Source organism: Sorex araneus, chromosome 5 (genome assembly GCF_027595985.1).
Source record: "Sorex araneus isolate mSorAra2 chromosome 5, mSorAra2.pri, whole genome shotgun sequence".
Classification (NCBI taxonomy): domain Eukaryota; kingdom Metazoa; phylum Chordata; class Mammalia; order Eulipotyphla; family Soricidae; genus Sorex; species Sorex araneus.
In genome coordinates, this window is record NC_073306.1 from 206981823 (window position 1) to 206994563 (window position 12741).

The 12741-nt window shown below is 52.2% G+C and overlaps 1 protein-coding gene across 1 annotated transcript in view; it reads right to left on the minus strand.

Moving 5' to 3' along the window:
* Positions 1–12297, minus strand: part of WDFY3 (WD repeat and FYVE domain containing 3) — a 284440-nt gene extending 272143 nt beyond the window's left edge. Inside the window, 1 exon segment of the mRNA XM_055139598.1 lies at positions 12176–12297. The gene's annotated coding sequence lies outside the window, so the exon portion shown is untranslated.
* Positions 12298–12741: the final 444 nt, after the last annotated feature.

Genomic DNA, 12741 nt, shown 5'->3' on the forward strand with positions numbered 1-12741 from the left:
AGGAGTTTGGGCCAGACCGATAGGAGAGCAGGCAGGGAGTTTCCCTTCCACGTGGCTGATTTGGGTTCAATCCCCAGCATCCCCATAAGGTCGCCCCGAGCACCGCTGAGTGGGCCCAGTATCTTTAATAAATAAATAAACTTAGTCAGGACTCAGTTTCCACTGTTCTGCAAGGGGTCTGGTTGGCAGAGACTGGCAACAGATGAACAACGGGTGCCAGGGGACCCACAGGAAGGAGGGGAGGAAAGTTAAGAATTCAATTCCGCTTCCGGCCCTTTTCAAGTGTCACTATAAACAGGCACTTAACTTTTAGAAATGATAATAACAAAATACTCTACAGGAGTAAGAGCAGGGGTGCCCAAACTTCACTGTCAAACCACCCCTTAGAAAACAAGAACATCACTCAGCACCTCCCTGTAAATCTGCCTTCTTTAAGGAGGTGGCAAGGGGGCCCCCAGCTGCACCTGAGTGAGGGGGCAGCACTCCAGCCCCCAGCAGACCATGTCAGCCCCCTCCTCCTCTGGGTGGAGACAGAGGCAAGAATCAAAGAACGGGAATTAGCTGCCCATCACACCCCTCCCGTCTGTGCCCCCAAACCCACCTTTCTCTGAATTGGAAAATGCACGTAGAGCATCTCACCTGCTGTGGGTTTGCTACCTCACAGCATCTCGCTGACCTCCCAAACGTGCCTAAATTACAGCCCCCCGCCCAAAGGTGCTCTTCCTCACAAACCAGGGACTCCGGCCCACGCCTGGTCCAGCTGGAAGGCCTGAGGTGCTGGCAGGGAAGCTTAGGTCTTGCAAGGAATTCTTCTTTCCTTTCATTGCTTTTTTGGTCACACCCAGCGATGCTTAGGGGTCACTCCTGGCTCTGCACTCAGGAATCACTCCTGGCGGTGCTTGGGGGACCATATGGGATGCTGGGGATGGAACCCAGGTGGACGGCTTACAAGGCAAATGCCCTCCCCGCTGTACCATTGGTCCGGCCCCAAGGGATTCTACTTTCTTAGAGTTGAAAAAAGACCCACCCTTGGGTCAGAACAGTGAGGGCTGTCAAAGCATACCCCGACAGTGGCAGCCCCTCAGCCCTCACCACAGTGTTTTTCTGCAGAATATCTCAAAACAAAGATTTATTAAAATGTATGTAACTGGGGTGCTGGAGCGATAGTACAGCTTCGCATGCGGCCGACCCGGGTTCAATTCCCAGCATCCCGTATGGTCCCCCGAGCACCGCCAGAAGTAATTCCTGAGTGCAGAGCCAGGAGTAACCCATGAGCATCACTGGGTGTGACCCAAAAAAGCAAATTAAAAAAGAAAAGTAATTGGTGGGCAGAATCTCCTGCCCCCTCACCAGGCTGTCGTCACCAGGACACTGCGGAGGGGAGGCTGGAGAATTGAGTTTCCCTCCCCACCCCAAACAGAGCCCAGGCAGCCGAAAATCTCCAGAACCCAGCCACAGCCATACCAACGCCACTCTCCAGCTGACTGGACGAGCCTCACGCATGAAGGAACCGGCAGAAGAACCCAGGTGTGCAGGACCCATGGCTGAGATCTCCAAGCCTGCTAGGATCGGGACTGGGCCTCCTCCACCCAGGTCCCCGTTTTCCAGTAGCTAGGCAGCCACACCCACAAACCGCCCCCAGTGCCATGTGATCTCATCAATGGCCAAGATCCAGAGACTGTAAACTAAATCTCCCAGAAGAGAGCGATGCAGAATCCCTTACGGCAGAGCCTGGCAAGCTACCCATGGCGTATTCAATATGCCAAAAACAGTAACAATAATGGGCCTCATTCCCCTGACCCTGAACGCAACAGGGACGAACGAAGACGTTACTGGTGCCTGTTTGAGCAAATCAATGAGCACCGGGACGACAGTGATACAGTGAATTGGCGGCTAGGCGTGATGCAGTAATGCGGAAACACTGGACACCTAATTAATGCACAAACATTAATCGACTGTATGAGTGATCGGCTCAGTAAGAATCACGTCGAGGTGACTCGCCAAGCAGGGAGCGGAGCCAGGGAGGAGGACTCGAGGAACAAGTGCGTCCACCTCTCTGCTGGACGCACCTGGCAGCCGGGGCGGGAAATGCCCGCCTAGACTGGGTCAGCCCTAACCTGAGCAGAGGCCCAGCGGGCCTGGAGGAGGAGGCAAAATGAAGCAAAGGGAGAAGTACACGTCTGAGAGAGAACACGGCCTTCTCCTGAGCGGAAAGAGGCAACAGGGAGATGGAGACCCTCACCCAGTAGGGTCCCTCGGGCCTGCCAGGAGTGAGCCCTGAATGCAGAGCCAGGAGTAAGCCCCATGCACTGCTGAGTGTGGCCCCCCAAAACAGAAACAGACAAATTTAAATAGAAGGGAGGGAGGGAGGAGGAAAGGAGGGAGGGATAACTTTTCAAGGGAGACCAAGGCTTGAAGAGCAAATTCAAAGGGGAACGGTTCTTACACAGTTGTTCTATATGGGTTTTTCTGGAGTGTGAAAGTAAGCTGATAGGAAAGAGCCGTGAGCTGTTGATGTCTTCTCATAATCTCATGGATTCTTCTGGAGTTCCTCAGGAGTCTGCCCTTCTCTGGGTGGGCCCTCAGATTTCTGCATTTGGGCGGTGCCTCAGTTTTCTGGAGAGGCTGCCAGGAGCTCAGGCTATTCATGTCAAAGGGATGTGGTCTACAGGCCTTCGGGTTCTTCCAGGGCTCCAAAATCTGCCCAAATTTTTATTTTTACTGTTTTCTGATTATACATTACCAAATGACCTTACCTATCTGCCTTCAACAAAAATAACCTTAAATTAACTAACGACGCTAAAAGTTGAGCTAAGTTATATACCAATGTACTATCTACAAATGAAATTGACAACATTTTTAAACACACACACACACACACACACACACGGGCCAGAGAGAGAGCACAGTGGGTAGGGCACCGGCCTTGCACATGGCCAATTTGGATCCAATCCCCAGCACCCCAGAAGGTCTGCCAAGCCTGCCAGGAGTGTTCCTTGAGTGCAGAGTTAGGAGTGTAGCCCCAAAACAGTAACAAGAAACCAAACCTTAGGGGGACCAAGGAGACAGCTCGATGAGCAGTACACACGCTCTGCACGTGGGAAGGCGCGGGCTCAATGCCTGGCACCGCATGGTCCCACGAGTGCCAGAAGTGACCCCTGGACACTGAGTCACAACTGAGCACTGAGGGGGCGATCGCCAAGCTACAAAAACAAAAACATCTCATGGAAGGAATGTGGGCGCTATTAGCGATTACCTTTGACACAAGAAGAGCACAGTGCCAACTGGAAAAGCACGTCCTCTGGAAGAAAGGCACCAAAAGCCCCTCCTAGGACCACCAAGTCATCGATGGCAAGTCCCTCACGCTTCCCCAAAAGACACACAGTGAGATGACCGTCAGGCCGTCAAAATACAAATTGTGCCCACAGCAAGTGGACTGAGAAATCAAGTATTTCCTTTACAGACAACTGAGCGGCGTCTCACCACCTCGGAAGCACAGTCAGTCCGGACGTCCCCGGGATCTACCCCTGACAGGAGCATCTACTGCACGACCAAAGGGTGGGGGGGGGGGGACTAGGATCTGACAGACACATTGCTTTCATAGCTTCGCTTCTGCCTTCCAGCTTCTGCAGAAACGGGCTCTCCCAACACTCCCCCTCATCTCCCCCAGCCTCAAAGACAGAGGAACCGGGGGTCGGACAGGAAGGAAGCCTCAGCATTGCCAGGAATGGTTCTAGGCCTAAGATGACACTTTGATGCTCCTCAGGTGAAGGGTCAAGGCTGGAGCCCCTCCCTGGAGAAGAGAAAACAAACAAAAGTCCCTAAAAGTCCCCGGGCTATGGTGATGGCTCAAAGGGCTGGAGCACAGGTGCACACCCCTCCCCCCCACCACCAGAAAAAATAAATCTTTCCCAGTACAATTTGGTAAACCAATCAACTAGTCGTGCGCGTTCCACCAAATGCAACACACTAAAACACTTTCAACTTTCTATGTGATACTAGAATTTTCACACCCTGCAGGGCTCTGGCTTTGAGCTGCTAGCAGAAGTGATGTTCCAGAACTAGCGGTGTCTTGTTGATTAAAGATTCCAGGGTGCAGGCACCAGGCACTGCCAGAGACTTCAACCAAGAAAAGGAAGACCGAAGTGTGAATGAGCGAAAGCACTCTGCAGTGAACCCCAACTCTGGCTTGGAGAGAAGCCCTCGACATCTCTCTAGTACACGGGGTGACAGAGAATGAGCGCATTTCCCAGGCTTCTGGCATGTCCCGAGAGTGTCACTTAGAATGAAGGTATCGGAGGACGCTTGCTGGAGGGCTTCAGGGAAGCGGAACAAAGGTGGGTTCAGACGGGGGCACCTACTGGACACCGAGCACCTACTGGACACAGCTCACTGGCCTGGCTTGAAAAGCGCAGCAAATGTCAGCAAACAGAGTCCACACTCACAGCAGCGGGCGGTCACCCTGCAGCCACTGGGTGTCTCCTACCCTGTTTGCAATGATTAATCCCATTTCCAGCAGTTTCCATGGCTCAACAGACCATTATTCAAGGGAGCTGGAATTCAAAGGATTAGAAAGAAACCCAGGACCAGGCCTAGGAAGAGGAAACAAACAGACACGCTATTAAATGTTTTACCAGGGAGCTGACAGAGGCGAAAGGAGCGGGGGAGGGGCAGCCAAGCACTATTGTGGGAGAGTGGGCGGAGGCCTTCAGAGAGTTCCAGTAGGACACAGGAATGCGGCTCTGTCCACGCACAAGGGACCGCCAGACTCCAGTCACCAAGTGCAGAACACGGAATCCTTCCACCGTCCATGAGGCGCTCTCTCTCTCTCTCCCTCTCTCTCTCTCCTCTCTCTCTCTCTCTCTCTCTCTCTCTCTCTCTCTCTCTCTCTCTCTCTCTCTCTCTCTCTCTCTCTCTCTCCCTCCCTCCCCCGGAATCCTTCCACCATCCATGAGGCCCTCTCTCTCTCTCTCTCTCTCTCTCCCCCCCCCCCGCCCCGGAATCCTTCCACCGTCCATGAGGCTCTCTCTCTCTCTCTCTCTCTCTCTCTCTCTCTCTCTCTCCTTTCCTCCTCTCTCTTCTCCCTCTCTTCCTCCTGTCTATCCTCTCTCCTCTTCTTTGTCTCTCTGTCTGTATCTCTCTTTCCTTTTTTTCCTCTGTCTCTCTCCTCTCTTATCTCTGTCTCTGTCTCTCTTCTTTCCTCCTCTGTCTCTCTCCTCTTCTCTGTCTCTGGGCTCGGGTGTCAGACTCCTCTTCCTTCCTTCCTTCCTTCCTTCCTTCCTTCCTTCCTTCCTTCCTTCCTTCCTTCCTTCCTTCCTTCCTTCCTTCCTTCCTTCCTCCCTCCCTCCCTTCCTCCCTCCCTCCCAGCTGGCAGCCCAGCGACAGAGGCGGGCCCTGTTATCCTCCCCCCCATCAGCGGAGTCCCTGGGCCTCGTGCCCTCTCAGAGCTGTGCCAACCAAGCAGGCGGTGGACACTCAGGTTTTTTTTGTTTGTTTGGGGGCCACACCCAGTCGTGCTGGGGATCAGGCGACTCCCGCCTTGGGACTGTGTGGGGAGCCATAGCCCAGCCCTTGAGTATAATTGGTTTGTTTTTGCTCGGGGCCCACAACCCGCAGAGCTCACTCAGGATCAAACCTGGTGGGGCTCAGGACCAAAACTGGGTCAGGACCGAACCTGGGTCAGCACAGCCTGCAAACACTTAACTATTGTTCTGACAATCTTACTTAAAAAAATTAATTACAGAACCGTCATTTAACAAAGTTACTGACAGGTGAGCGTCAGACCCGTCATGTTCCAGCTCAGCCCCCGTGTCCACTTCCCCCCCACCAGTGTTCCCGAGTTCCCGCCCACCCCGCCGCCCCTCAGCCTGCCACCCTGACAGCCACATTTTAAAGCTTGGTGGTCGGAGTTTGGGTCTCGTGTCTTCAGCGCTGAGACTGTGCGGGCTATACTACACCACTCCCCCACAGCGCCCGTGCCCCCACGCTCCTGCCTCCTGCCCCCTGTTACTTCCCATTCTCATCTTCTTCCCTCTTCCCCTCTCTCCTTCTCTGTCCTTCTCCTTCCGCTCTGGGTCAAGGGTGGCCCAGGCACCCCCCTTCCCTACATTCCGTTTCCTCATCCTGTTGTTCTATGTACCCCAGATAAGTGGGACCCGCCTGGGGTTATCCTGGCGTACTTCACTTCATCGTCCGGTTCCAACCAATTTTACTTTTCTTAAAGAACCAACAGATGTGGGGCTGGAGCCATAGCACAGCGGGGAGGGCGTTTGCCTTGCATGTAGCCGACCCGGGTTCGACTCCCAGCATCCCATATGGTCCCCCGGAGTGCATGAACCAGGAGTAACTCCTGTGACCCCAAAAAAAAAAAAAAAAAGAATGAACAGATGAATAGCTAGCAGATGAGCGTGGAGAAGAAGCCAAGTCACAGAGATCTTTGTACAGGCCTGAACTTGGGATCTGAATTATTCTTTAATAACAAATTACAGGGGCTGGAGTGATAGCACAGCGAGTAGGGTGTTTGCCTTGCACACGGCCGACCCAGGTTCGAATCCCAGCACCGCCAGGAGTAATTCCTGAGTGCATGAGCCAGGAGTAAACCCTGTGCATCGCCGGGTGTGACCCAAAAAGAAAAAAAAAATAACAAATTACAATCCAGATCACCTGTCGAAGAGGAACCGGTATCTAGGCAGATACATATAAATTTTATAATATTCAAAAATGAAAAGAGAGAGGGGCTGGAGTGATAGCACAGCGGGTAGGGCGTTTGTCTTGCACCTGGCCGACCCGGGTTCGAATCCCAGCATCCCATATGGTCCCCTGAGCACCGCCAGGGGTAATTCCTGAGTGCAGAGCCAGGAGTGACCCCTGTGCATCGCCAGGCGTGACCCAAAAAAAAAAAAAAGCAAAAAAAAAAAATGAAAAGAGAGATTTAACTGTGGAAGGGGTATGAAGGGATTTGAGTAGGAGACGGGAGTTAAGGGGCACCTTGACAACACCAGTGTCACCCCCAGCAGAGACACACAGGCCCGAAGAGAGGGCCTGAGACGGACAGGGCTGGACGGAGCAAGGGTTCCGTAAATAAGCAACTGGACACGCTGCTCAGATGGAGGCGGTAAGTGAGACAGATGGTGGCACGGAAGACAAACTCTCGCTTTCCACTAGGAAGCCGCAGAGAGCATTTCCTTACCTTGAGGCGGCAAGGGGAAGAGAGACATTTGGGAGCAAAGGTGGCGTGAGGGCTGCGCCTGACACGCCTCTGACCCCCTCCCTGAAGATCTAAGCGACCCCGGAGCTAAGATGCTAGGTTTGAGCTGGTTCCAAACACGAAAGAACCAAGTTCCGGGTTCCAATGTTCACGGCACACCAGCGCCCTCTCGGCAAACACCACACCGCAAAAGGATGCCCGCCTTAGACGGCGCCGTCACAAGCACTGTTTCCAAATTGCATTTGAGGACCAGAGAGACAGCTCAAGGCACGCAGCACAAACTGTGCTTGCAGGAGGCCTGGCCCCGAGCCCGGAACCACCAGGTCCCCCAACACTGCTGGGAGTGACCTCCGCGCTCAGAGTCGGGGTAACCCCTGAGCAGAGATCGGCCCCTGGGCCCTGCCAGATGGGCCCCTTCATAAAACTGTATTTAGGGCCGGAGCGATAGCACAGCGGGTAGGGCGTTTGCCTTACACTCGGCCGACCCAGGTTTGATCCCCAGCATCCCATATGGTCCCCTGAGCACCGCCGGGAGTGATTCCTGAGTGCAGAGCCAGGAGTAACCCCTGTGCATCGCCAGGTGTGACCCAAAAACAAACAAACAAAAAACTGTATTTAAATGACAGGCCTTGCAAAGTGTTACCCTGTAAGAAAAAACAAAGAGCCATTCAGTCCCAGGATGAAATCAGTACTTGGAATAGCATATTTATTAACAATCTGTGTGATATACAAGTTGACACGCTTGGTGGCAGCAGTAAAAACCAAATCTGTCTCATCGGGAATGTACCACCGTAGTGTAATACACGAAAAACACTTTCTAAATATTGAAAAATAGCACGGTAACCACTGACGTAACGTTTCTTACGAAGACTGCGTGACAGGTGTACTTCCCCACCCCGCTTTAAATCCAGGGATTGAAGAAACGCTCTATAATTTGGGGGGAAAACAGTTTGCATTTTAAATTTGAGGGGTGGGGGTGTCAGTCACACCTGGTAGTGCTCAAGGGTTTGGTTTTGGGTTTTTATGGTCTTTTGGGTTTTTGGGGTATTTTTTGTCTGTGTTCAGGAGTGACACCTGGCAGCACTTGGGGACGGTAAGTGGTGCCAGGGATGGAACGGGGTGACGGCAACCAAGGCCAGTGCCGTAGCCCTTGTACTATCTCTCCAGCCCCACACCCACCCATTTATTTTAAAGCAGTGCCCGGGCCTTGCAAAGCCAGGCCAGGCACATGGGACCAGGGACTGAAGACTCCAGGCCACATGGGGGTTGGGACCGGCAGTCCCTTCCTATCTCCCTGCCCCTTCAGGGCCTCATCCAACAAGGTGACTTCTCTACCACTGAGTTACATCTCCAGCCCCATCTAAATTTCCCTTAAAGAAAAACAGAGCCTTACCAAGCTTTTCAGTCTCATTTGAAAAAGACAAAAAAAAAAAAAGTTAACAGCTAAGCATGAGACATCCCCAGTGATTGCTTTAACAAAATAAGCAAAGGCTACTCAAAAACCATAAATGACTATTACACAACGAGACCCAAGAACCATCCCTTTTAGCCTTAGTAATGAAATCAAAACTGATGACCAAGCTGAAAAATTATTTAGCAGTGTCTATCAAAACCTTCCTAAACCGGCTCAATTACTACTGAAAAATCAGACGTGGTCCAGGAATAGATTACTCAAAGGGCTGGAGCACATGCTCTGCATGCAGGAGGCCCCAGTTCAATCCCCAGCACCCCACGGTCGCTAAGCACCAAACCAGCAATGTCCCCTGAGCACCGCTGGATATGGCCGGTTTGAAAACCAGAAAAAGAGTCTAAAACGTTAATAAGGAGATCATTATATAGAGAACAAACAGCTAAAATTTTAATAGTGAAACACTGACAAGATGCAAAGAAACTTACATTCCCCAACACCAATACTGATGGGAGTACACAATGGCAGATTTTGGCAAAGTTTGGTAGTTCAATATAAGGCTACAGGGATTAATCTCCGTCCCTCTCGGAGAGCCCAGCAAGCTGAGAGTATCTCGCCCGCACAGCAGAGCCTGGCAAGCTCCCCGCGGCGTATTCAATATGCCAAAAACAGTAACAACAAGCCTCAAGATGCAGATGTTACTGGTGCCCGCTCGAGCAAATCGATGAGCAACGAGATGACAGTGACAGTGACAGGTATTAATAATAAACTTATCATAGGACCCCAGTAATCCAACTCTCAGGCAAAACTCAAGAAAGCCAAAAGTATTTGTTCCTCACATAGTTCTATCCATAATTTATTACAGCAGCTTTATTTACAATTGACCAAGACTGAGAATAATGCAAATGTCCATCGATGCATGAACCGATGCATGAACGAATAAGCAAATTATTGTCATGGGATCATCAGGGAAAGCTACCCAACAATATGAAACAATATGAAATAGTAAACTCAGCCCTACGCCTAGACCTGCATGCTTATGAGAGCCCGCTGATAGACTTTCAGGAATTCTGGGTGCGTAATATAACCCTGGCGAGAGTATTTACTATAATAATGAACAAATGTTACAAATCAGGGGACCTATCTTTTGGTCCTATCTCTTCCCTCTGTAATTAAGTCTGGGGCTTGCATTCTTGGTTGAAGTGGGTGGTGAGGTAGGGTAGTGCCGGGATGAATTCATGGTCTCACGATAAAATGAGCCACATCTCAAGGATATGGCTTAGACATTTAGGGTGTGTATCAAAGCCTTCCTCACCCTTCCCCAACCCCCCATCCCCCACTCACACTTGGAGAGTAGCTCCTCACGTTCACCAGCATACCAAAGAACAAACTAGGAACGTGGGCAACAGCTTACTAAGATTAAAAGCAAGATGCTAAGCGAAAAGAAGAAAGACACAAAGACTCCATCATGTCATGTATGCGATATTCTAAGAAAAGCAAAACTTGAGAGATATTAGATTAATGGCTGGCAGACTTGGGGGTTGATGGAAAGAAGGGATTTTTCTGGAGAACTAAAACAGTTTTAGATCCTGATCCTGGGTTGCATTCCATGTGTCAAAACTTCCACTTCAGTCAACTCGACTCCAGTGACCCTATTACAAAACTGAGAGTGGGATTCATCAATATCTTAATCCCTTTAAAGTATGTGTCACACATACAAAGATCAGAACTGGAACTCAGTGAAAATATCAGGAAGGCAGATTTGATCTGGAGGTCGCTGGTAAGGCTGCTGGAGAAACAGCCCTGTTTGGGTATTACTCAAACCAAAACCATGAAGTGAAATCAGCACCACTAAGGTTTCTTCTGACTCCGTGGTTCAAAACCCCACACATGAAATGCTATTACAATCTCAGATGTCCATTCCAATTTTAATGAAACATCAATGAATCATTAATATCAGGCAATGCCTGTCAGCGACCTCACACCCAGAGCAGGCCTGCCGTGAAGGGGGTTGGTGCAGGCCAGAACCCAATCCCACCAGTGGCAAACGTCTCGAAATATCTAGGCTCCCCATCTATAAAATGGGATTAGTCATTCGTCTCAGATGTCAATGAGAAGGCATAAAAATTAATTTCTAAGCTTTCTTTAACTTGCAAGAACACAAATAATCTAATCATCTCTAAGAACTTTAACTTTGCAAACATAGATTTTTTTTCACTTCTATATCCCAGGGTTCATAATCTTTTCCGGACCCAGATCCTTTGGAGAAGAGGATTACTCCAAGAACAATACCGGAGGTGGGGGGGATACATATAATATGCTTTATTCCATTCTGCATATGAACCCTGAGGTTTCAAGGATCCTCTGAAGCACATGTGTGAAATTAAGAATTTCTGATGTGAATTATTAAAATTGCAAAGTTAACTATGAAAATCGCAAAGTGGTGGAATTTAGAAATCGAAGCAGCACTACTTACTACACGATTGTTCTTCTTTTTTCTTAAGCAGCTCTGCAAGGAAGCCCAGATCATGATATTTGCTAACCTGCATAAATTCTGAACACCAATTTTATAGGAACAGATTTCAACTAGGAAAAACCCAACTAGAAAGAAACCTAGATTTCTAGCAACCTGGGAGTGAGTGGTTTAAACCATGCACCAGGACTCTCAAATAGCACAGAAAGTGTTAGGGAGGAGGCCTAGTGTGTGTAGACTTTTAAATATAAGTATATTGCGTCCAAGCTCGTTCCTAAGGTAGAGCTCCATGATAATGCAGGGTTGACTTATTTGCCAGACCTGTGTCCTGTTCCCATACCCTGGTTTTTCTTTTTCAAATCAACACTTGTTTTTCAAAGCCACCTTTTCGTTCCCGTTGTGTTCCGTTTCCCGGAGATCTAACCCCAACAGTGGCCACCGATTGTTTCAAACCTGCTATCAAATAACTCCGACCCGTGAAATCTGCTGCTCTCTCCAAGCCAAAGGTTTTGTTTTGCTTTCTCAATTGTCTGGATTTCAGACTCCATAATAACCAGTTGGCACTCACGGACTCCTGCCCATTATTATCCCAGCCCATACGGAATAACAACCACCAGAAAAAGGAGAGGGGAAAAAAAAAAAAAGAAAGAGGAAAACAGTTTCCCCCCCTTTGCAGGAGCTCCATTTTCCCACGGAAAACAACCATCTTCGCGGCACGGGGAGCGGAGGCTCGGCTTCCCCGGGAATAAACATCCCTGCCACCCGGGCCGGGTCGCGTGATGCCGGGGAGAGGGAAGCCCGAGCCCCGTCCCTGTCGGAACGCGCGAGGACCCCGGGAAACGCTGCACGCGAGGCTCGGAAATAATAATCATATTAATAAAGGGGGGGAGAGAGAAGGGGGTGGGTGGGGGGAGAGGGGAGCCCGGAGCGCGCGGCCGGGCGCAGCGCACGGCCTGGCCGGGGAAGGTGACACCGCGGGGCCCGGCGCGCGGGGCCGGGGCCGCAGGCGCGCGCGGCGCGAGCATCCCGGGAGGGCCCCGGGGACCCCGCGGCGGGCCCGGGAACAAAGCGACGCGGGGACACTCACCCGAGGGCGCCGGGCCTGGCGGCGGCCGGGCACCAGGCGGGCACCGCGGCGGGCGCTGAGCGGCCCGGCCCGCGACGCCGCCGCCGCCTCGGCCGGCTCCGGCCCCGCTGCTGCCCGCTCGGCCGCGCTCGCCTCCGCCTGGGCGCTCCGCGGGCCGCGCGTCCCCATCAAGGCCGGCCGGCCCGGGCGGGCGCCGGTGGCCGCTTCCCGCAGCGGCTGGTGGCCATCTTTGATCCTCCTCCTCCTCCTCCTCCTCCTCCCCCTCCTCCTCCTCCTCCCGCCGTGACGGACGCGCCCGGGATCCTCCTCCCGCCCCGCCCGCCCCTCCTCCCGCGCGCGGCCGGCCCCTTCCCTGCGCTCCCTCCCCGCCGCCGCCTGCCCGCCCCCTCCCTCCCTCCCTCTCGGTCTGGGGGCTCGCCCCGTGCACCCCCTGCCCCGCCCTGCACACCCCTGCGGCCCCCGATCGGCCCCCAGCCCCCCGCGCACCGCCCCCTGGGGCGCCCCGCGCCCCGCGCCCTTTGCGCCCCCCCACCCCGCGCCCGCATCCAGGACCCTCCCCGCCACGG